This window comes from Stegodyphus dumicola, chromosome 6, assembly GCF_044657685.1.
Source record: "Stegodyphus dumicola isolate Sdum_Otavi_A_Nest chromosome 6, ASM4465768v1".
NCBI classification, from domain to species: domain Eukaryota; kingdom Metazoa; phylum Arthropoda; class Arachnida; order Araneae; family Eresidae; genus Stegodyphus; species Stegodyphus dumicola.
Window position 1 is genome coordinate 15,452,829 of NC_140773.1, and position 23,161 is coordinate 15,475,989.

General features: G+C 34.9%; 1 protein-coding gene across 10 annotated transcripts in view; it reads left to right on the top strand.

Annotated features, from left to right (window-relative positions):
- Positions 1 to 23,161, top strand: part of LOC118195642 (uncharacterized) — a 497,554-nt gene that overhangs the window by 83,002 nt on the left and 391,391 nt on the right. For all 10 annotated transcript variants that reach the window (XM_085818127.1, XM_085818126.1, XM_085818132.1 and 7 more), the window contains exon 2: positions 11,551 to 11,722. The gene's annotated coding sequence lies outside the window, so the exon portion shown is untranslated. The remainder of the gene's footprint in view (positions 1 to 11,550; positions 11,723 to 23,161) is intronic.

The window sequence follows — 23,161 nt, forward strand, 5'->3', positions numbered from 1 at the left end:
GGGTTTATGGTGCGAGAAGATATTATAACGATAATGGTGTTCTTCAAATTGTTTAATAACCAGCAAAAGTTGTGATAACTGAACAGTTGGTGCAGAAATACAGAATTAGACTTCGTGTAATGTTATTGATGAGTTTTATGTAAAAACTTTATGATACTGAGGTAATTAAATTAATCAGACAAAAGTTAAAAAACTCGAGTTGAGTCATTTTGGTATGGAGCATGGCGTTCATATCGGGATATTGCATGAGTATCGACTTTAATAAAATTATTTAAAGTGTGCATCCTTTCCCAAACTTCTAGCATCCTTGCTGTCATCCTATGAATCACTTTTTGAATGACCCTGTAGAGCTATTAGGTTATTTCAAAGCAGGAGAGATGAAAATGAGCAATGCCCTCGTCGGTACACGAACTACGGACCTCTCGAATACGCGTCGAACGTGCCAACCACTGCACCACGAAGGCATGCTAAGAAGGCGGGAGAAATACCTTATGTACTCCCCTTTTAAAGGGCGACTGGGGATTAGGGGACCCAATCTCCAAATTCTGGTGGTGGAGAATCATCATCCACCACCTTTTTTAGTTTGGGCGCCACTGTAGAGACATTAGGTATTTCTTTGGAAGCAAGAGAGATGAAAAATGAGCAATGCCCTCGCCGGAACTCGAACCACGGACCTCTCGAGTACGCGCCGAGCGTGCTAACCACTACACCACGAAGGCTTGCTAAGAAGGTGGGAGATCGAAAAGTTTTACGGTTGTTTCATGATAAATACAAATGAAGGAGAAAATACATAAAAATATTTCACTAGGTTTAATCATAAAGCATTTATCGTCGAACTCTTTGATAGTCTCCAAAGAAGTGAATTTTAGGCCATTCAGAGAGTGGTGAAATGACCTGAGATGAAAATCCGAGAGGGCAAGGTCTAATGAACATGTGGGGGGGGCAACGCAAAACATCTAAGCTAAACTCAGTATTTTTTTTGTCTGACATTCCTCGAAATGTGTGTCGAACATTGTCATGATGAAGATAACACCTCGAAGGTTGGTTAGTTCTGGACATTTTACTTCGATTTCTGATTTTTAAACATTCCCATTTGGGAATAATACTTTTCCGAATTTACTGTCTGATTTGGTGGGATTACAATTCATCGCATACAATTTCTTTATAGCCTGATCATAGACAAAGCATTATATTTTTTGAGTTGCAGCCCCCCTCTCAATGTCCCTGAAGAAGGTTCTTTTCCCTTACCCCATGATCTTTTTCTTGTAACGTCCTTGTATATTATCCACATCTCGTCTCCGGTCGGGAAATACACTGCTGGCCACCCAAGTTGCAACACCAAGAAAGTCAAGAGATATCACAACAAAATTGATTTAGTAGATAACATGTTGACCAAGTATCAAATGATTAAGTTTATAGACTTCTGTGAAGTGTGGTTCCTTCCAGAATCAGTAGCCAGAGTAGCCGCCATTGTTGGAGATCACCGCTGCCACACGCCTCGGCAATGATTCAAAGAGACTTTGGATGTGTTCTTGGGGTATAGCAGACCAAGCAGCTTCCACACGTTGCAAAAGGTGATCTAGTGTAAGAGCTTGGGATGTAATTTGAGTCAATCCTTCAGCAGCCATGGACCACATGTTTTTTCTGTCTGTGAAAGATCCGTAGAGCGAGCCGGCCAGGAAAGCAAGGGAGTCCGGGCCAGGGAGTCCTAGTTTTTGTCCTAACGTACAGATGTCACGCAAAAACATTGTTAAATTGCATTCGATAGCAGTGAAAATGGATATTTTCGTTGAAACATGATGGCTGAAACCTTTCGCGTTTACAGTATTTCCTTTTTACTTCGTACAAGGAAGTAAAAAGTTACACTCTTTAAAAAAATTGAAACTATGATGGAAATTTAATCACCAATTAAGTCCTTTTGAATTGTTCAAATAGTCTCTGATGTACATAGAAAATAAAACTGGATTCCTTGTGAACCGTTTCACTTTTGATTCCTGACCATTGAATGAACCTATTGTGTATGCGCTTTCCTAGTTTGTTCATATTTTATGTAAATGCTTTTTAATTGTAATGAAAGGCAGAAGAACAATAATGTCACGGTAAAAATGTACTTTTGGAGCAGCTATATAGCAAAAAATTATGTAACAATTTGTAAAAGGTATTTTGAAAGTCTTATTAGCTAGGAGAAACATACAGGAGAAATTCCAATGTAGAACTTAAAAACAAAAATTCGATAATTGCAGTAATACAGATTTAAACTATGTTTTGCATAGTTTCTAAATGCATTTTAAAAGCTGAAGTTAATGAGCGGCTACACACTTCTGTCTATTAAAACATCGTGCAGAGGGAATTACCATAACATTAATTTTAGTTAATAAAATAATAACTATTTGTGTTTTATGACCTAGAATACATTTGAGATGTATTTGGGTTCATAAATGCGTGCATTTCTCATTTATGTATGTGTTACGGTGAAACACCGAAATCTGGAGAATGTCGACTTTCACCGGTGAATGTCAACATTCACATAGTCGCTTGGTGTATGTCCGAAATATTTTCCAAATACTCTTATTTCTGACTCACACCGGTGAATGTCGACATTCACCATGTACTAACGGTGAATGTTGAACATATAAGAATATTATATTTCCTTCTCCGTAATTCATTCGCGAAAAAACGCACTTAAGACTCTGAATAAGAACTTAAGAACATAAGAACTTAAAACACACAGTACATTCAAAACGAGAAAGGAAAATAATAGAAGTTATAAACTTACCAAATTATGTGATTCAAATCTTATTTATTGCAACAACTTAAACTATTATGACACTTTGAATTGCACAAGAGGCCCTTGCTTTTACAACTGCATTTATTTGTGGAACACTTACTTTTGGAATGGCAGCGTGTACATAAACTCCTCTCTTTTCGACCTACACCAGAGCATATCTGTGATTGTCGACATACACCGGTGAGGGTCCGAATGTACAAGAATGTAAAGAAATATTCGATCTTTCACCGACGTATTTGGTGAATGTTGACATTCTCCGGTGAAAGTCGACATTCTGGAATTTCGGTTTTTCACGGTAACATATGTATTAGGATACGTTGTGATCTGTGTTTGTATATATCACTTCAAAGGAAGGTTGGAAAACAGTGTATCCTTTATTAAATCTTTGAGCACCTCATGTTTCATTAGATTTTTTTTCTATTAAAAACACTGTGCATTGAGGTAAGGTAAGACTGAAATTAATAACGCCTTTATTAAATACTTCATACCCGTAGTCACTTGGCTTCGAATGGGAAAAATTCGTAATTGGATTACTTTTTAACCATTTGCGCTTCGACTACACTTCACGGTTGCGGTGCCGTGCGCTACAATATAACAAGCGGTAAAGCGTCTCATTTACGCCGCTCCGCGTCTGCGAGTGCAATCCAGAGCTGTAACTCGAGAAATAAACAATCGCGTTGTTAGGCGACGTGTGCACCACATTATTTTCATTTTTGCGATAAATGCCTATCGACGTGGTGTTCATGTCGCTCGCTGTTTGAGACAAAAGCATCTCCACGTGCGTGGCACGTCTTTTTAGCGTAAGTGGTTAAATTGTGACTTGAGCATGATTTAAAAGGGGGCTCATACACCTTAAACCTCTTCTAATTATGTGACTGTTGCAAGAATTGAGATATTTTATTTATTTTAAAAGTAATTATCTCCAACTTTTTACAGCTGACTACATAATATAGCTGGCTGCTTTGGAAACGAGTAACCAGAAAGTTTGTGTTGCCACAAATATTTTTGTAATTTAATCCGCTTTGCGACAAAATGTTTCGTCATTTTTCCACCTTGCGCGCATGATATTTAAAAAATGGCTAATGGTACATGCTTGAAATTCGATGGAATTCTTTATATGGCCACTATTTTCTAACTGAACCCAAAAATCTGATGAATATTTTAATATTAAAAAATTTTTTTGCACAAAAATATTACAGATTTTTTTAATAAAATACATTTTATAAACTCAACTCCAAATAAAATAAAAATTTAACATGAAATTCTCAGTTTTTTTTTTTTTTTTTTTTACAGTAGCTTCCAAATGTTATAAAAGCTACACATAAACTATGGAATTAAATAATGCAACAGATGATTTTAAACTGTGCGCGCAAGGTGGAAACACGGCGAAAATTTTTGTCATAAAGCGGATTAAATTATAAAGATATTTGTGGCAACACAAACTTTCTGATTACGATTTCAGAAAGCAGCTATATTATGTAGTCAGCCATAAAAAGTTGGAAGTAATGGCTTTTAAAATAAATAAGTTATCCCAATTCTTGCAACAGTCACATATTCGAAGATCATAAGGGGTTTAAGGTGTATGAGCCTCCTTAAGTGACAGTGCGGTTTAACTGAGTTCTGCCCCCAATTTTGATCGAGAGCAGTACCCCAGGGGCGGGTCCGAGGGTCTCCCACCCCTCTCCCCTTCCACTAAACCACACGAGAGAACTTTCGGCTCTCCGCATATTTAGAGTGCTGCCATGCCGCACCGATACTTTACAAACATTTAAAAATTTACTCCGTGTTTCGAACCCGGGCCCTTCGGCACGGCAGTCACGGCTGTACCGGTTGGGCGACATGTTTGATATTTTACGTCTTTAGGTATACTATACAGATGAATTGCAAGGGATTCGGGAAAATGTAGGTCATATGAAGGGGGATCTCTGAACTCATAAACGTTTGAGCTGCGTTTATTACGTATTGTTTGTTGTCCCGTATGGTATTTAATAATCCTACTATGTGTGGTGCTGATGAGACGACCCCCTTTTTATCTGTGTGATAGATACTGTTTACTCTTTAATCTTTTCTCATCCTTTTGTTGAATTAGCTGAGTGGGTTCTATTCGGAGTAGCTTTTGTTTCTTCCGGGAAGAAAAATGAAGAAGGCAATAAAAAAAAAAAACTTTAAGCAGAAGAGTTTCGTTACCACGAGACAATTGCTGTGGCGCAGCGCCTAGCAGTGTGTACACTGAGGTAAAATGATTCCGCAGGACGGCAAGGTAGTTCGACCTGCAAGCAGACACGGGAGCAGTTTCTGAAACTGAGTCGGGGTAATTTTAGCAAGTGCTTCCTTAACTTTGTCTTTGCCGTCATCTCGTGTGCGATGGCTTCTCTGCGCTTTATCTGAGTTTGCTCCCAGGGGATCGTCACCAAAACTAAATACTGTTGCTGCTTGCGAATGTGAATAACATTTATGCTGATAACGTTTCTGAAAGTGGTCTCTTTTATATTAATTTTCCAGTGGAGGCATTGATCTAATTGATATTTTTTTTAAGGCTTAGAGCAAAGACTTAATAACTTTTTCTGTTGTCTTCTAGTTTGTAAATATTTTTACTTCCTTGTACGAAGTAAAAAGGAAGTATTGTAATCGCGAAAAGTTTCAGGCAGCACATTTCAACGAAAATATTCATTTTGACCGCTATCGAATGCAATTTAACGATGTTTTTGCGTCATATCTGTACGTAAGGACAGAATAAAATACTCTTTTCCTTCCAAAAAATTATAAAACTGCTTTAAAATTAATTCTGAAGAGAATGTTTCGTGGCGTCTGTACGAACGTATGTACGTATCTCGCATAACTCAAAAACGAGTAGCCTCAGAACGTTGAAATTTTGTATATAGGACTGCTATAACATGTAGATGTGCACCTCGTATTTTGGTTGCAATCGGCCGCACCAAACGTATATAAATATATTTATGTATATATCCACTCTATTACCCGGCTCAGTAATCTCAGTTTCTTTACTCTTATAGGTTTGTAAATTGTACATTTTTTGCTTTAAAGTGATTGAATTATGTTGTTTTTATCTTCCGGTTAAGGATTTTATGCCTTTAGTAAATCTGTGTGCAATATTTTTAGAATTATCAGCAATTTTAAAGTTGTTTAATTGCCGCTAAGCCTGTTTTTAATGGCGGCCATTGATGTTTACATTTGAAACAAGAGACTAGTGGATTTGTTGCCCATCTAGAGAAACTTAGCTTCGCAACAACAAAGATAACGCATTCATTTATTATTGCCAATTAAATCATGCTTAATTCTTTCTGGAATTTTTTCGAGGAAATAAGCGTTTGAGATTTACTTAGTAATTTTTAATATAGATATTTTGAGTTTTTATGTATTTTTGCCTTCTCGCGAAGTGAGAACCGAATTAATTGAATGAGAAATACTCAATCGTCTGTGAAAAACTGTTTCTGTTTTGTTTGCTTAATTTCTTTTATACATAGTTCTAGCTTTATTATAGTATTTGAATAGAACATGTGGCAACGATTAGATAATTCTTTAAATGATATACATTTTGTGCATTCTGAGTTATAATATGAAAATATAATACTGTTAAGTAAACCTAGCGCCAGAGTGTCGCTATGGTAAACAAAGTGAATTTTAGAGAATGCATTTATTCTATTGTGGTTTATGCGCTTTCGGCGAAGTAGGTTTAATTCAATCTAATAAGTTTAAATAAAATGCAAGAAAAAGTGCATATAATTTAATATTCTGTACAAGGAAGTCATGTGGTGTACACATCAGATTTTTTAAGACTTGGTTTGGTATCCAAATGCGACTTAAAAGTATTCAATTTCGCTTTGTAAGGCGAAACTGAAGTAACTATTGGATTATTTATTTCATTGCGTCATCACGATATTTGCATTGTTAGATGCTACTCAAGATGTTTTACAGAATACTAATTACTAAATATATCTCTAGATTTTTTTTTTCTTTTTCTATTTTCTTTTTAGCCCAAAAGCGGTTAGTCTCGAAACGGAATCTTGCGTCGTCCACTATAAACGGCTGTATTACTTTTCAAACTGTTGCCACCCTATATTATCTCCCTGTATTACTTTTAAAGAAATTAATTAAATAATGAAGAAGATGGATGTATATGTATATATATATATATGTATATTCCTCGCATTGTGGGAAAAAAAAAAGGACGCTTAGGGTCATCAAATTTTGAGTAACTTAGTTCTCCACCTAAACATGTGCACCTGATTTGGAAGTTCGAATTTTGAATTTCGTATTTGTTTTATTATCTATGTCGTATTTCGTAAAACTATATTTTTAATTTTTGACGAATTTTTTATTAACAAACTCAATGACTTCAAAGGGAGCAGTGGCAACATTATATGGAATTAAACATTTTTATCTCTGGCGCGCGAGACTTTCTATCGGAAATTCTAAAGATATGGTATATTTCACAAAATATTAATAATAAAAAGCCGTCTCCCCCCCCCCCAAAAAAAAAAAAAAAAAAAAAAAAAAAAAAAAAAAAGGTTTTGCAAGACATCTCACTAAGAAAACTGAACATAAATATGACGAACTCATAAAAGAATGGGGAAAAAAAAAAGTGAGCCGATACTTAGCACTGCATCTGGGATTCTAAACACATGCTGCTTTTAAAATTTTTTTAATTTTGCTTTTGAATTGTATATAGCGTAAGTGCAAAGAAAATGATGCTTAGTAATAAAGCTATAAACTCAAAAATACATGTTTGAGCAGGAGTGAGTGTAATAGCAGACTGGTAACTCAGCCAGAGGTTAAATAAAAACCTTAACAAATTCTTTTTTGGGCGCTTTTTTCTTTCAGATTTTTTTAAAAATTTTTTTCACATTTTTTAAAGCTTTTAATGGTGTAAAAGTGAAAGCGTAATATCAGTCGATATTTAAATATATTTTAGGATGTAATAGCAGTTTTTTATTGTATTCATCTTGTATTAATTATTATCGTATTGCCTTTAAATTAAATTTCTTACATGAAGTCCAATATAAATTATCTTAGTAGGTTAAAAAATATTTGTCAATGTATCAAATTATGCGATCGAATATTAAGGGCCTTAAATATTATTAAGGGCTAATTATTATATCAGGGTTTAGTTTATTATCTAAAAACAATGTCAGTAAGTGCGTCTGTATGATATTGCGACTGATATGGTATTTATTTCCCTTAATTTCATTTAATTGTAGTATTTGAATATGTTTACAAACAACAAGCAGAATTATTGATTTCAGCTTTTTAAAAAGTTATTTCTTCTTGTATATTAAAATAATTAGGAGGATTATATTAATTCTTTATTAAATATTAAAATGAGTTTATCAAAAAATCCCAAGAATTGAGAACGTAGTAACTACGTAATACGCGACTTACGTAAATGCTCAAAGCCGTGACATCACACTGAAATATACTTGTAAGAGATAAGGACTCCGTGAACAACTCCCTCTTACCCTCTGCATATCTGTGCTAACTACCTACACAAATATCTCTTGAATGAAAGAAATTCAAGCAGTATTCGTGTAGGTAATTCAACCATTTGTTTATGAATGGCAGTGTACGTCCTTTTTTTTAACCCTTAAAATGAATTCAAAATTAAAACTGAGTGCTCTGGTAATGAATCAAAAAAACATAGGTCTGCAGTTACTTTAGAATAAAATCTGAAAATTTATATGCGTGATGAGGGGAAAGTTATATCAGTTATAGCTAGGGATATAGTAAATATGGCTTTTTCGACAGTGGATACGGTAGTGAAGGGTAAAGTTCTCCTTGTGAAAGCATGAACGATTGAGTATATTTGAAGCGTACAACCTTTATCAAGAACGTGATGGTATTAGTTCCAGAGATGAATAAATTTTTGTCTCACTGGATCGAGGTTCCAACACAGAAGAAGATACCGCTGTGTATTCTGATTAACCAGAAGAGGGTTAACTCTTTATATACAGCTTTTCAAGAGAAGGCTGTTATTACGACACGGAGAGTGTATTTGAAGCTAGTGCTGGATGGTTCGGGTTCGAACGATTCAAGATCTGTACAGCATGAGTTATGAGGCAGCAAGTGCAGATACTGACGCGACAAATCAATTTCTTGACCTTTTGGTAGAAGCAATTGACAAGGAGAAATATTTGCCTGAGCAAATAATTAATGTTGACGGAATAGCGTTGTTTTGATAGAAGATGTCAACACGAGTATTTATTGCAAAAGACAAAAAAATCTGTGAAAAATCTGTGCAATTTAGTATCGCGAAAGATCGCATCACTGATATGAAATGTGGCAGTGCATCATTAGACTTGAAATTTAAATGAACTGGCTGCGTAAGCGTTTTCGTTTTTTTCCCCGGGGCGCATAGGGGGTGCCTCATGGCGGGCCTATGCGCCATGGTATATAGGCTCATGGCGCATAGGCCTATGGGCTGGTCCATAGGCGTTTTCATCTTAACGTCTATACACGGCAAATTTCCTTACAAAGTCCACAACGAAGGCATCCTTTTCCTTAGGCAGATAGCTCTGGAGTGCTTTGCCATAATCAATTGAGCGAACCCAAACCATTCCTTAGTGAAGGAATATTGTCGTAAGAAAGGAATCCCATTTAAAGTGCTGTACTTCTTTGATAGTGCGCCTGGCCATGCAGATGAGTTGGACCAAGGACCAAGACCTTTTTTTTAGAGTACGATTTTAATAGAATTATAATTACCTCCACATCATCAAAATGAGGAACTGAAATAGATAACAGAAGCGCTGGTTAAAGAAGTTGGATGATTTTCCGTAAAAGTTGCTTAAGGTTCATTTAGCAGTAGTGCAACTTTGAGCTCAAGAAACGCGCTTCGCTAAAAAGGAAGAGGGAATGATACTTGCTCTTTCTGACATAAGTTGCTTAAGGTTCATTTAGCAGTAGTGCAACTTTGAGCTTAAGAAACGCGCTTCGCTAAAAAGGAAGAGGGAATGATGCTTGCTCTTTCTGACATAAATTTGAATATTCATTTATGCATTTGTTGCATAAAACGAATGAACAGTCTAGGCAGTGATTTTTTTTAAGTGAGTCTAGGCAGCAAATGAACAGTCTAGGCAATGATTTCAGCAATTTTTTTTTTTTTTAAAATTTTGTAATGGGAGATTAAAAAGACAACTCTAGACAGAACAAGCAAATATGAAAGAGAACATCAAAACTAAAGAAGTCTACAGTATAATCTATAAATCTGTCGTGTGTCTCGCTTCTCAATACATCTTCCAGAGTGATCCAGCATTAATAATTTCGCTTTTATCTCCTGGGTGGTTCATTCCCTTTATAACTCGGAAGTCAGGAGTTAGATTTTCTCTGACTCCTATAAGAATTCCCCTCTCAACTTATCTAGATTTTGGTAAAATGTATAAATAATAACACTTAAACTGATTCCTTTAAAAAGCATATGAAACTGATTCTATTAAAAAGCCGTAAAGTTCACATGCATTTGTGGTGCTCCAGAGTTCCATTACTGTACATAACGTTTGGGAGGGAACTGAAAGGTTTCAAATTTTAACGGTGGCCAAAAGAGTTTGTTACAGTTTATTATGCTCTTTCTGAGCTCGCAGTCTGACACTGTGTTATTTTTAATAGCTGGTTTTGAACGCAATATTTTATATTGCTTGAGTTCCTAGAGAGATAACAACCCTCCGCCGATAGTTTATCATTTTTTTTGGTATTTTTATTTTTATACTTTTAAAATTTTTTGGAGTTTCCCTGAACATTATGAAGTTTTAATGATAACCTCTTAATCTGAAATTTTCTGACTGCAATGGGACGCAGTATTTTTAACGTGTTTTTGAATGCTTTATGCTCTTTATCAGAATGTGTAATATTTTGTTGGCTTTCCTATCAGTAATTTGACAGCTGATGTGTTCGTATCTGACATGGAATCATCTGTATGATGTTTTGACAATGCCTGTTTCGGAGTTGTTTACACGATTTTGATTATTATTATTACTATTTTGTTAACTTAAATTTCATCTTCTCATGTTCTGCAAAGTATACTGCGAGGCTTACTCAATTAAGTTATAGCATTAACAAAATAAACAAACAAAAGTACAATAACACTGCAAAGAAAGAGGGGGAAATTAATTTTAAGAAGTCTAAATTAAAAATGGAATTTTAAAAAGCAGAAATTGTCTCTTTAGTGTAAAGGTTCAGACTAAAGCCGGGGGGGGGAAATCTAAGGTACAGACAAGGCCTTTAAAATAGCCTGGAACATCTTCCTCTGGTGAATATAATAAACGCACTTACGAAGAATTTCTGTATTCTCTGTTACAAATACGTGTAGGATCTTTCTATAAAGCGCTTCCAGTGAGAAACTGGAAAGCAGGAGTTTGAATTAATGTGAATTTTCGTGTGTTCTTTAGCTTTGCTAAAGCATCAGTCTTCTCATTTCCAAAATTTCCACCGCGTCCACGAACATAAGCAAGATGAATATCGATATTAAGATCTTGCGACGTTGTAATAATTACCTGCATGTCGACAGCAAGTTTCTCTGAGACAATTATTTTCTGTAGTTAATTGTAGCGGGGAAAGAGAATTACAACATATTAAAACACTCATTGATCTCGGAGTTGTACAAGAATTTGATTATTTTATGTTGTTATTGTATTTCCAGTTTCGGGTAAACTTTATATTGCCAAGACTGTTTTAAAATCTGTAGAGTTAATCTTTTGTTTTCCAAATTTCCATTTCGAAAGACGTTTAATTAGAAATTTAATTTTTATTTTCAGGGAAGTTTGCTCATTTGTCAAGAACATAGGAAATGTTAATATCTTTATTAAGAGGCGTGAAGAACTGCTCCAGACAAGCTTAGAAGTCTGGTTAGAGGATTTATAAGTATTCTGTTCTTCGCATCGCAGCTGACTGATTGTTCGAGTTGGGTCTACAGTGACAGTTACGAAGGTAAGCCATTTACAATTGCATTTCTGTGATAAGGAAAAGGCTTGATTAGACTGACGTCTGGATATACTTCTTTAGCTATTTTGTATTTCTTTCTGTTCCTCAGATGATTTATATTTCAGGAGGGACAGATATTCTACAGTAATATGTGCAAAGAATTATTTGATACATTTTGTAAAACCCAAATTTCGTAAAAAAATTTGTTAAATGTTTAAAAAATTTTCCCTATTAAAACTTGGAAGTTCTTGTTTAAAATCTCACGTGCTTTTAGTATACGGAGAAAAATTCGCGTTTTGTCAAAAAATGAAAATTATTGCGATTGCGATGTTAAAAAAAGAAAAAGGAATGCACTTAACGTCTTTTCTTTTTAGGAAAACAGAGCCATATTGACAGGGTGGAGTGTTTACTAAGTAAAATACGACCACCAGGAGGGTAAAATGGGCATACTTTAGTGGCGTTATGCTGTCTTCCCCGTTAGGTTTCGTTCAAACGAAGGTGTTTTCCCCACCCCCCTCTTCCGTAAGATGTAGTGATCATAAGGCATAAAAGTCATTAAGTTTATTCATACCTCTTTAACAGAGTTTAAGTCGTAGCCAATTAGAGAAGGTTGTGCATACGTAAATGTGTAGCTGACTCAGCGAAACCGGCGATAAAATGTCAGTTCATATTTGCTACGTTGTGATTGGTTGGTTCTCATATCAAGTTTACAAAAAAGTTGAAAAGTTAGCATAAAGCAAAATCCTTGAACCAAGTTTGTGACGTAGAAAGGTTCCAGTTCCAATGTTAAGCCGCGAGTAGCTTGGAAATTTGCTCGCTTTGTTCCGGCTGTCGTCACATAAGTTGCTACTACGAGCGAGTTGAATGCTCAGGGTGGGTCCGGAGGACAAACTAGGAAGTGGAAGGGGCGTGACGCGGCAAAACATCGGGTTGGCTGTCCAAGATGAAGTATTTAAAATAAACTTTTGTATGCAAAATTACTAACAAAATGGCATGTAATATCAAAAGAATATTGTGGAAGCATGACATTGAAGATGGTGTAGATGTCTCATTAGTAGAGGCATTATGTACAGATAATATACACAGGTAACTTAATATGTACAGGTCTCGTGATCAGGAAAATTTCAAAAGCTCCGTGCTGGTACAGAGTGAATACATTGCAGTAACACATTAAATGGCATGAAAATAGTCAGGATATATAAAATAGAAGGAAAACTTATATACATATGTACAAGAATTTTCCACCATGGGTAGCAGATACAGTTCGGAGGGGGTCACGTGGGTTGGTCACCCTCTTAACCTCAGACCCTGGAGGATGCTGCTTGAAAAACGTAAACAGCACACTCAGAACGTAGAAAGCTTGGCAACGAAACATCTCTTATGATCTGAAAACCGTTCTTTTGAACGGAGCCTTAACCGACCAATCACATCGGAGCAAACACGAGCTGACTTTCAGGCGGTTTCGCCGGATCAGCTACGTATTTATGCATGGGCAACTTTACCTTAGGATACGGCTGTGATTGGCTACGACTTAAATCTTGTTAAACAATTGTAAACTTGATGACATTTATGCCTTAAAAAAGACTTATGATCGAAAAGCGTTAGTCTGAGCGAGGCCTTACAGGATACTACGCTTCAAACAATTTTTTTTAAAGAAAGGTTTATGTACCAACTTCATGCTTAAAGCCAAAAAACATATTTTCTTCATCAGTTCATTTCGACTGTAGTAAACGCAAAGAAGGCATCTGTTAAGTAAATGAATTCAATAGACAAAGAATGAATGAGTGACCTTCGGCTTGGCACTAAGACCAGAAGCGGTGGTCCCTTTATTATGGAGGCACCTAACAGGTGGGCCATCTTTGCCTGCTATGAAATGACGAACAGTTACAACTTGCCTTCTCCGGAATTCGAACCCAGACCTTTTGGTATTGCAGTCGGCTTTCCTAACGACTATACCATCTGGGCGGTGCACAAAGAATGAAATACAAGTAGAATGGCACATTTTAAAACTTATTATTGACAATACTTATTTTAAAAAACAATCTCTATTATGAGAGAGGGGGAACTTTAATTCAATCGTAGCCCAAAAAGCAGCACTAGCGCATTATATTTTTCTGTGGTAAACTGTTTTAGCATTTGTTATGTAAATAAGTTTACAAGTTAATACTCTAATAAATTTCTCAGGACCTAACACCGGAAGGATTAACGGTATACTTCTTCTCCGATGCGTTCGAAGATAATCGTTTTCTCACTCTTTCTGAACTTTTTAATATCTCCTTACTTTTACCTTAGACAAAACTTTGTCATGTATAACATGAATGTGAGCCAGTTTTCTTTGGAAAGCCTTCCACTAAGGCATCCCTTCCCTTAGGCAGACAGTCTTTGTAGACCTTTGCCTTACTAATTAACCTAACTGAAACTGCCATGATATTTAGGAAAGTTAGACTGTAACATGAAATTTACTGGTTGCATTTATATAGGTTTTTGAATTTAACAAACATTCTTTATTCATAAAAAGCAAATGTAAAGATAATTAAATATATATATCTATCGATATTTTTATCGAAAAGTGTGTTTATAAATAGAAAAACCACCGGCTATTAATCGCAGATAAAAGTTTATTAAAGATGAATATCTAAATGTGTAATTTTGGTAAAATTATTTAACATTCCCATGCCCGATCCTCCAGAGCAAGGGTTCCAGGTAAACGGGCTGGCTGCATGAGCGTTTTCCTGTAGTTTTACTTGTTTGTAAGTTGAAAACGAAGCTAGTTTCCTCCGGGCCTACCAGCGGCCGAGCGGTAAAATCGCTAAATATTTGGTGGTTCTGTCCGGGCTCTGAATCCCACGGAATGGACTGGCTGCATGGGTGTTTTCGTGGTTTTTTTCCCTTGTGTAACGCGTATATGAGCCAATTTACCTTAGAAAGTCCTCCACGAAGGCATAGGCGGATAGCCCTCGAGCTTTGCCATAATCAGTCAATCCACTTAAGCCTACTTTACTCCAAAAACCCTCTGTGAAAGCATACCTCTTCTCAGGCAGATAGCCCTTTTTTTTTTTTTTTTTTTGCTTTCCATGCTCAAATAATCTAACCCAACTTAATCGCCCCCCCCCGAATGTTTATTCCTTAAACAGAGGATTAGATTAAGAACACGTTTAAGTCTCTACATCACAATAGTGTTTAGGTATAATTTAACCACATTCCTCGTCTTTTTTTATTTTTCATGCTTCAGAATAAGTTCTTTTTATTTGCACCTTGGCCATGTATTCAGATTGGTTTCTCTTTTACTTTACAAAGTAGAGTACACAGGAATTCGAGGTTTCGGGTTACTGTATTATGCGTATCCCAGCTAATTTAATAATGCCTGTAATGTCTCAGGTAAAGATGTCGGTAGAAATGGCCGGAAGCAACCTAAAAAAAAAAAACGCACTCTTATTTTAGCACGCCAAAGAAGCACTTCTATGTTGACGTAGCTTCCATTATCTCACCCCGTTCGTAAATTGACAGGATGGACCGATAATAAAATTTGAGCGACTTATTTCCTCATAGATGTACCAGGAGACATGTTTTTGCACTTCCTAGGCGTAGGATCAATAATGACGATGATAATGAAAGTACATTCCTTTCCTTTAGTATCAGTCATTGGAATAACGCATTTTGTTTCTTTCAATGCCCTCCGAGAGTATGGGAAAGAGTACTTAAAATGCAGCTGCGATGATTTAACGATTATCAAGCTTTCCAGGAATGGGGAAATCGTATCAGTTTTCTGGCTCTTGGCTCCATTTACGGAGTAATCTTTTAAATTACTCTAGATGATCGTTGGAGGTATGGATTGAGAGATTCCCATATCAGTCGCTTTAAATTGCTCTTGAAAATGACGGTTCCCGGAATAAGGACTCTTTGACTGTATTTGACTTTTGCTACTAATAAACAATTAATCAAAGGTGTTGGATTAAAAAGGACGTGAATGAAGGCAAATAAAATTTAATTACGTTTTATCGAAACTCTATTATATTAGAATATTCTTCCATGAGACGCATTGTTCTTAAGCATTCAAAATGCTGAAGTGTTACTTTTAACTGCATATAAGAACCTTAAAAATGGTTGAAAGAGAAGAAACAGCGTTTTCGATGAGATTGTTAGTATATATTGATTGCTATGATAAATAGGAACAAAATTAGTATAAGTGTAATGATTAGTATGATAAGTAATATAGTATTATTGATAAGTATTATAGTATGATAAGTATTATAGTAAAGATTAGGATGATAAGTATTGATTGCTATGATAAGTAGGAATAAGAATCTTAAAAATGCTTGAAATGATTGAAAGAGAACAGCGTTTTCGATGAGATTGTTAGTATATATTTATTGCTATGATAAATAGGAACAAGATTAGTATAAGTAGTAATGATTAGTATGATAAGTAATATAGTATTATTGATAAGTATTATAGTAAAGATTAGGATGATAAGTATTGATTTCTATGATAAGTAGGAATGAGATTAGTATGATAAGTAGGAATAAGAATCTTAAAAATGGTTGAAATGATTGAAAGAGAACAGCGTTTTCGATGAGATTAATAGTATATATTGATTGCTATGATAAATAGGAACAAGATTAGTATGATAAGTAGTAATGATTAGTATGATAAGTATTATAGTATTTGTATGCATTATAGTAGTATTGATAAGTATTATAGTATTTATAAGTATTATAGTAGTATTGATAAGTATTATAGTATGATAAGTATTATAGTAAAGATTAGGATGATAAATATTGATTGCTTTGATAAGTAGGAACAAGATTAGTATGATAAGTAGGAATAAGGACCTTAAAAATGTTTGAAATGATTGAAAGAAAACAGCGTTTTCGATGAGACTGTTAGTATATATTAATTGTTATGATAAATAGGAACAAGATTTTGAATTTGTTTGAAATTTCATTATACCATTTTATTCCGTTTGTTATGTTATTGCGTAAATTATTTAAGTATATAATTCTTATGAGAGATAGTAATAAATAAAAGCGTGGGCACCTATATAACGAAATTTAATAATCAAATAGTATTGCATTGTACAAACAACTGGATAGCCATAAAAAACATTCCTTGATATATGAACTCCTAGTAGCCTATCTGCTCAACCAATCGGAATGAAATTCCAGGTATTGTTCTTTAAAGGTATGCGTTCGAGATTGTGTGATGATAGAACTCTCACAGTTACGGTTACAGTGCAAATTTTTTAAATATTCGAATGGCAGCACCCACGTTTTTATGCGTAAATTCATAAGCGAACTGAAAAACCATAAATGGCGTTGAAATGATGCACACTTGGCAAAAATTGTTGGCGTAAAGCATTTGCAAAGTAGAGCATGGTAAAGTTCTAGCATATAATGCAAGAGAGGAGAGGGAAGAAACTTTTATTAAAATTACATGATTTCAACATGGTTTATGGAAGACGTGGTAGACGATAACGCATTGCATGCGAGAGATTGCTGACAATAATGACGAACGTAACATCGGAGAAGGAATATGTATAACTTTATGTTTTACTTCGACAAATTTCGTGGATTTGATGTGTAGACCTTAATTTTCAGATGACTCAGAACCAGAAACCCACCGTAGTGAGTTCGGAAGATTGCGGTGGCCACGAAAGTTTAAAGTCACTGGAGAATGATTCTATCTTGAAACGTTGCATACATTGAAACCTCGGAATTCGAATAAAAGGTGTTCCCTCTTCCCTCTCCTGTATTGTCATTGGTCCTTTACAATGCCGTTCTTTGCAAATGTTTCACGTCTGCAATTTTCATCATACGCATATCGCTCCAGCGTCGTTTATGGTTTTTCAATGCGTTGATGAATTTGCGGTTAAAAAAGTGGGTACTGCTTTCCAAAAATTCCAAATATTTTCGCTGTCACCGTAACCATCAGAGCTCTATTGTTTTAAATCATCACAATCTCGAACGCATACCTTTAAATGACAAGATCTGAAATTTTGATTGGTTGAGTGGATAGGCCGCTAGGGGTTCATATATCAAAGAATATTTTTATGACCACTTTGTATAAACCATTAACTTTATAAAGTTAAAATCAAACATTAATTAAATGTCCCACGTTTCCATTATTCGTGATATAAAATTATAGATAAATTTTGTAAAGATTATTTAATCTCATGTTTCTATTAAACTAAATAATACTCCCCCACTTTTAATTCATTAGTGATGTTATAAATTTTAAATAAAAACTTAAATAACCTAGAAAAAAAAAATTTTTTTTTTCTTATTCGTGGTGAAAACAAAAAGTTAACCGTTATACTAAGTTAACTGTTATATAATCCAACAATTATATAACAGTTAACTTATATATTTCGTTCATATTATAACTCACAATGCACACAATTTATATCATTTGAAGAATCATCTAATCGTTGTCACATGTTCTATTCAAATGCTATAATAAAGCTAGAACGATGTATAAAAGAAATTAAGTATACAAAACAAAAAAGAAACAGTTTTCACAGACGATTCAGTATTTCTCATTCAATTAATTCAGTTCTCACTTCGCGACAAGGCAAAAATACATAAAAACTCAAAATATCTATATTAAAAATTACGAATTAAAAATTTCTTCAATTTTTCGAGAAACACTTATTTTTTCGAAAAATTCCAGAAAGATTTAAGCATGATTTAATTCGCAATAATAAATGAAGGCGTTGTCTTGCTCTTGCGAATCTTAGTCTTTAGATTGGCAACAAATCAACTATTCTGTTGTTTCAAATGTAAACAAATATGTCTGCCATGTTATTTAAAAATTAGGCTTAGCACTTAAACAACTTTTAAGTTGTTGATAATTGTACAAATATTGCTTGCAGATTTACTAAAGGCATAAAAACCTTAACCGGAAGACAAGAACAACATAATTCAATCATTTTTAAAGCAAATCATGCACAATTTACAAACATGTAAGAGTAAAGGAACTGAGATCACTGAGCCGGGTAACAGAATGCATGTATATATATATAAATATATTTATATACTTTTGGTGCAGCTGATTACAACCAAAATATGAGGTGCACATCTACAACAGTCCTATATACAAATAACTTATAACAGTCCTATATACAAAATTTCAACGTTCTGAGGCTACTCGTTTTTGAGTTATGCGAGATAAGTACGTACATACGTTCGTACATTCGCCACGAAAAATTCTGTTCAGAATTCATTTTAAAGCAGTTTTATGATTTTTTTGGAGGAAAAGAGTCTTTTATTCTGTCCTTACGTAGATATCACGCAAATACATCGTTAAATTGCATTCGAAAGCGGTCAAAGTGGATATTTTCGTTGAAATATGCTGTCTGAAACTTTTCGCGATTACAATACTTCCTTTTTATTTCGTACAAGGAAGAAAAAAGGGGGCTGTGTCTTATAGGCTGGTGCGTGTTATTACGCCGGCAAATGCGGTAAATCATTAACCCTGAAGCCAATCTGTGTATCTTCTACTATAATTTATTATTATAATCATTTATGACATGTAGTAAACCAATTAAGATTATTTATCTTAAATAATGTACTTTATGTTTTTCCTTTACTGCATAAGTGCAAAAATTCGGTATATTCTTTTTGGCAGAAAATGTTATATAATTGCTAAAGAATAGAATTAAAAAGGAATCCCGAGAAGTGTGCAAATTCTAGTCCATCAAGATCTCGTCGGTTTATTAAAAACAGAGAAATAATTTCTTAGAAAAAAGGTACAGCGCTCTGAGAGTTCAGATATTTTCATTGTTGTTAGGACTCACTGCAGCAGAGGACTGCGCTAAACATGAGCTTCCTTAGCAGCGCACATAAGCAGGAAATTAAAAATTTCCTGTAGAGATAATGACTTCTTGATTGCGGCTTATCTTTCCTACATGTGCGTATTAGTGAGGAAATAATGATCTCGCCGTAAACTGGAATTCTCGCTGAAACCGATTTCTTCCAATTTAAGATAAAGCAGAGTATTTCCATTTGAATCAAACGTAAAAAGATAGCAGATAACATATATGAAATAAATTGCAAAACATGTAAAAGTATCTTCAATTCAACTTTCGAAAATTCGCAATGATGTACTAATGGACCTCAACCAAGATCTTAAAATTGAAATAGCATGAAAATAATTTTCTTTCGTTGTTGTTATTAGTTTTTTACCCCGTCTGCGAAATGTTAGTAAAATCAATTAATTTTTGATTTAATATGTATATATATATATATATATATATATATATATATATATATATATATACGTATTTGTATTCATATTTTATTCAGATAATATAAATTCAAATTCAGCAAATAATTTTTTATTACTTTTTTCTTCGCTGGAAGTTACGACTGAAATCACTTATTATTTAAAATATATTTTATACGAAATAGATATTGCGTAGTCTATTTTTTTTCCCTTACAGTTGGATTTTTACTTGTTTTAACTGTATTTGGTGTTTTATATTTTTCTATATCTTTCAATTCTAAATGAAGCTATTTTAAGTTTTTATGTATTTTTGCCTTGCCGTGAAGTGAGAGCTGAGTTAATTCAATGAGAAATATTTCTCTTATGAAATTCGAGGAAACTGCCGATTTTTGCGTTGTTGTTGTATGTTTGAATGTTTGCTGGTAGGAAGGACCATGGCCATTGTGTTTTAAATCCCTATTTTGTTGCTAAGATTAGAGTGGGAAGTTCGTGCATAGGGTAATCGGTTAATAAATCTAAAAGGATCATAAAGGCAGGGTCCAAGGACCATTTATTTCCCGCGTCTCATAAATTAAGAAACTAGCAAAATACTCGAGGGCTATCCGCCTAAGAAGAGGGATACCTTTGTGGAAAACATTTTAAGGGAAACCGGCCGTATACACGTTACACATGAAGAAAACCACGGAAAGGCCCATGCACCCAGCCCTTTCGCCGTGATTCGAACCCTGGAGCTATCTGGCATTGTTCAGCGAGTCTTCATTTAATTTTTGACTAACAAAAATGTCATTTCAACATTGATTTATAGGAGCCTTAATTAATATAAATCCAGATTAGCGACATCGGACTTTCCGTCTCTTCGGTCCGCCTAAAAGCTTTTTTTGAAGGAATGAAATTCAAATCTGTTAAGCAGGTTATTGCTGACGTTGTGCCGGAGTCCCACTTCAGACTTCCCCAGTTTAGACTTTTCGAAAATTGTGACATTTTAGTCTCTCATTATGGAACAGGTAAGCAGTCCCCTTGTAGCCTTTCCTTTCATGATCTGTGCTAAAGCGAAAATTTGATGGAACGTGAGTATGATTGATGAGATTGTGAGGAATGTATGAAGCGATGTCACACTATTAAATGTGCATTAAATGGGCTTATACATTGTTTTAAACCAGCATTGATGTTACTGGTGTACACTGCGCAAAACAAAAAGGAGGGACAGTTCTATATCTCCCGTTCTACTGGGCCAATTGACAAAATTCAAATTGCGTTTTTCATGTCTCGAAAGCACGACTTAGGATATATATTAGATTTATATATATAGCATTGTTCTAACATGGGTATTTTGACAAAAAAATCGGACTTTTTCTGAAATAACATACCAATGTTTTTCGATATTTCGATTCGACGACTCAAATTATGCCTAGATATGAAATTTTGTAAAATTTGGTGCGAAATTTGCGGGGAAATTCAAAAATTTATCTTGGCGAAATTTTTTCAGTTTGCGCCAAGAATCATTCACTTGGCGAATTTCTTAATGTGGCAACCAGTTTTCCTTTCCCTTCCATTATGCCGGAGCGGGAAAAAAAAAAAAAAAAAAAAAAAAAACACCTCGTTCCTACCTTTTTACATTGTGCATGAGCGGGAAAAAAGTCACATCGTTTTTACTTCCAAATAATTTTAGCAAAGTGTAGAAACTGCATTTGATGTTTTATCGCTTTCAACAAATATGCCAAATTTCAAAACCAATATATAAATTCACGTATATCTTCGGAAATTTTGATTGAAAAACTGTAATTTTTTGCAGGTATGCTTAGAAGTACGTCTACTTTAAGATGACGGTAAAATTTTTATAGAGTATAATTCAACATTGTTTTTGAAAAATTTATAAAAATTATTTAAAAATACAAATTTAAAAAATAAATCATAAAAAATGGGTGAATTTTATTTGGAATGAACCTGAATTTCGAAATGTGAAAGGAAGAATCAAATAAGTTTAATAAAAAAAAAAAGAGATTAATAAATATAGACCAAACTCAATTAACATTGACGAGCTAAAATTTTGAAAGCTAATTTTTTAAAAAACTACTCGTGCGATTTTTACAAAACTTGGTAGTTTGGCGTCATTTCAGATGTAGACTCAATATATATATATATATATATAAAAGGTATGTTATTTCAGAAAAGGTCCGATTTTGTGTCAAAATACCTATGTTAGAACAATGCTATATATAAATGTAATACATATCCTAAGTCGTGCTTTCGAGATATGAAAAACGCAAGTTGAATTTTGTCAATCGGCCCAGTAGAACGGGAGATATAGAACTGTCCCCCCTTTTTTTGTGCAGTGTGCATACTTAATGCAATAAATAGGAAAATTTTTATCAAATAATAGCGCATAGTAAACATATGCTATAATTCTGCTCGGCTTCATATTTTGACCAATTGCCCCTGCCACCAAATGTCTCTGAATTAACTTTAGTGAAAAGGGGAATAGATATAAAAGTTGAAATAGTATGGTTTTCAATATTGTTACGTTTTTCTCTTCTGACACCAGTTGTTGCGTTTTTCTCTTTCTTCACGTTCGTACGGGGTTCGTGAGTATTTGGAGTGAATAATGACAATAGTACTTGATGAAGTATCGAAACACGCTTTATTTACCAATATTAATCAGGACAGCTCCAAAACACTTTTACAGTCGTCGAAGATCTACAATAAAGACGCTGGAACAATCAGCGATACACCCTTCACACTGTTAGGCAACAACGGTGGAGACAGCTTCACTGCAAAGCTCCAGAGTATAGCTTTCGACTCTCTTTGGTCGTTCTCGGAACTCCACGTACTCTCGAGACTCTCCACGCTACAACTCGCGATGCACTCGACGACACACAGAGCACGGCTCTCGACTTTTCGGTGCAGTCGTTCCCGGAGCTCAACACGCTCTCTCGACGATGCACTAAGAGACTCCTTCGGTGCACTCGACGACCCAATCGGCACTCGTTGCCCGGCTGTCAACTCGATCGACTCCGCAGGGATTGACTCGCTAGATGAGACACCAACTCGATACTGACTAGACGAGGCACACTCGCCCTCTCGATGAAGCACACAGTGACTGACTGCGGACCAGCAGGGTTTATATAGCTTTCGGCCTGTGTTTGAGAACATTCTGGGCTAAACCGGTAAGAATTCGTTCCAGAAAGTTCTCCATCCGTCCATGGGATATCGCCAGTTTTGTCG